Consider the following 3164-nt stretch of genomic DNA (forward strand, 5'->3'; position numbering starts at 1 on the left):
CAATCTTTGGTAAACCTTAGATTGTCCTAAACAATTGCTTAATCCTTTAGTCATATCCAATTCTATACATTTTCCTTTCTTAGTCCTTTATATATACATACATATATATATATATATATTTGCAAAATAAGTCATTTTTGTTTTTGTACTCATTCAATACTTATGAATGATTTCTTTAATTTTTCTCACGACATCTTACGTGAGATAGTCATATGGTGGTGGGATAGGTTGAGGCAGCCGTGCTATATGTTATAGGCCAAGATACCTGATGTGGGTCGGCTGTAAGCCGTAGACACGGAGGCTTGAGAAGAGCAGTTAGGTTAAGGCAACAGACCAACAAACCTTGGGTATTCCAGTCTGATGACTGATTGGATCTGTTGCATGTTGGCATTCCAGTTCGATGGCTGATTGGGCCAATGTATTTTAATCTAATGAATGTGGGCCCGTTATGCATGATAATACGTTTGTTGTATCGGGTATTTTGGGGGAAACTCATTAAACTTTATGATTACCCAGTTGTTTATGTTTTCAGGTTCTATCGTTGATCATGAGAAGGCGAAGGCAGGATTGTACACACTCATCAACAGTAATGAGGATACCGCGTTTCCTATATTACTCTGATTTTCGATCAGTGTATTTTGGAATATATGTTTTTTTTCTTAATAATATATTTATAATTAGAGAGTTTTGCCTTATTTAAAAATGAAGTTTTTTTTGTTGTGAAAATAAGATGTTACACATAAACATCAATAGCCTCACACACTTTATTAATGATTATCTTATGTAAGATGTCGTGAGAAAAACCTATAAAAATCATTCATAATTACTGAATGAGTACAAAAACAAAAATGACTTATTTTGACACAAAAAAATATTAAGGACTAAATGTGTACAAAAATATTAAGGACTAAATGTGTACAAAATGATAAATATATTACCCTATTAAGTCATTTTTCTCGGCTAACTTGGAATAGTAACCGGTCATAAGGATTGAATGTGTACAGTTTAACAAGTTGAATGGGTAAATGTGGAAAAAAAAACTCAGTGACCAAATACGTACAAATCCAATAATATATTACCATTTTAAGTCATTATCCTTTAAACAAAAGGATGAAAACTATTTGTGTGGTTTATTCTTATAGATGTTTACCAATCCAATTTTTTTTATTAAAATCTATAATTTACCTTTCTACTACAACTTCTTCCAATAATCCGTCAGTTACGTTTGTAGGTGTTGTGAATTACCATGGGCTGTGGTAAAAAAACATGCGGGCGCCGCAATGTAAAAAATATGACTTGTCACAAACGTGCAACAGTGAAAAAATAAGGAGCGCCGATGTCGCTGTCACGCCACATGCTCACGTGTTCTCATGTGATTGGCTTTATCTGAACTTTGAAGCCAAGTAAACGCAACGCCGCCCATCGTCGGCCAATCCTCCAAATCCCTCTCCTTTCGCCACGTGGTTCAATCACAACTACTCTTCTCTCCTTTTATATTTCAAACCACCATTGTGCTTTTATGCTAACAAACTCATCAAAATTGGAATTCGTCACTTTCTCTCTCAAATGATCTGGAAAAAAGGTCCCATTATCGGACGTGGTTCCTCCGCCACCGTCTCTCTCGCCACCACCGTCACCGGAGACCTCTTCGCTGTCAAGTCCGTCGAGCTTTCAAGTTCACGGTTCTTACAGAAAGAGCAAGAATACCTTTCTAAATTAAAATCCCCTCATGTAATCGATTACATCGGGTTTGATGTTGATTATGATGACAACATTCCGATGTATAATCTGTTCATGGAGTATGCACCTGGTGGCACGATTTCAGATGTGATAAAGAAACAAGGAGGGTGTCTTGATGAGGGCTTGATCCGATCTTATACTCGTCAGATTCTACTTGGGTTGAATTATCTTCACTCCAACAATTTGGTGCATTGTGATATCAAGTGCCAGAATGTGTTGGTTGCTAACGATGGCGTCAAAATTGGTGATCTTGGTTGTGCTAAATTGGCGGAGATCGGCGGAGTTGCTTCCTCTGTGTTTTCCGGTACACCGGTTTTCATGGCCCCGGAGGTTGCAAGAGGAGAACAGCAAGGATTTGCCGCTGACGTGTGGGCTGTTGGGTGTGCGGTAATCGAAATGGCAACCGGTTCTAACCCATGGCCTGATGTAAATAACCCAGTGTCTGCTTTATACAGAATTGGGTATTCCGGTGATCTTCCATTGTTTCCGACGTCGTTATCGGTGGAAGCTAAAGATTTCTTGAATAAGTGTTTGCGAACAAATGTTGAAGAAAGATGGACAGCAAACCAACTTCTTCAACACCCATTTGTTAAGTCGAATTCTGATTTCCAAAAGATTCAAAATTTCCCCAAGAATTCTCCAAGTAGCATCCTGGATCAAGGATTCTGGGACTGTTTTGAAGCGTCGGAGCCTTCACCACCGCCGACCCGTTTCATGAACTTCTCCGGTGAGTCTCCGATAGTTAGGATAGGACAGTTGATTGAAGGAACTCCTTCACGTCCCATTTGGGTTGACGAAGAAGAGTGGATGACAGTAAGAACAAATCAGATAGACAACGAAGAATTGGAAGAGGACAACACTGAGTCGACTCGTATGAACTCGTTTTCAGAAGAAGCGTTTTTTTCACGACCTGTTAGAACAAATTTAGAATCCAGTGTAGTTGAAATGAGTGGAGCAAGTGTGGTTGTTTCAAGATTTCTTGATTGTAAGAACATGAATAATAATAATAATAATTGTTTTCTGATTGATTCAAAATTAAGCTATTCGTTATTGGCTCTCACTGTTTTCTGGTTCGTCACGTCTCGTTTAACTTTTGGTATATTATTTTGGTTTTTTGAATGTTTGATGCCGCTTTTTTTTTATGAAAGAAGAATCAAACAGAGTGGGGAGGGAAGGTCAGCACTTATTTAGTTATTTATAGTTTTATACATAAAGATAAAGGTGCTACATCTTTTACTAATTTTAGTAAGAAAAATAATTTGGTCAACTTGAAAAGTAATATTTTAATGGGTTGCTTTAAGTTTGTTTGTAATATAAGTGGAAAATTGATTTTGTAGAGTAATTAATTATTATTATTTTTTTCATTTTTTATAGTTTTATTAAACCTACCTTTATTGTTTCAAAACAATATTTTTTAATCGGTT

At 36.8% G+C, this 3164-nt stretch overlaps 1 pseudogene; it reads left to right on the forward strand.

Annotated features, from left to right (window-relative positions):
* Positions 1-1508: 1508 nt before the first annotated feature.
* LOC145064695 (mitogen-activated protein kinase kinase kinase 18 pseudogene) lies at positions 1509-2931 on the forward strand (annotated as a pseudogene).
* The last annotated feature ends 233 nt before the right edge of the window (positions 2932-3164 follow it).

The sequence above is a fragment of the Lactuca serriola genome, chromosome 7, assembly GCF_051521515.1.
Source record: "Lactuca serriola cultivar US96UC23 chromosome 7, Lser_US96UC23_V15, whole genome shotgun sequence".
Taxonomy (NCBI): domain Eukaryota; kingdom Viridiplantae; phylum Streptophyta; class Magnoliopsida; order Asterales; family Asteraceae; genus Lactuca; species Lactuca serriola.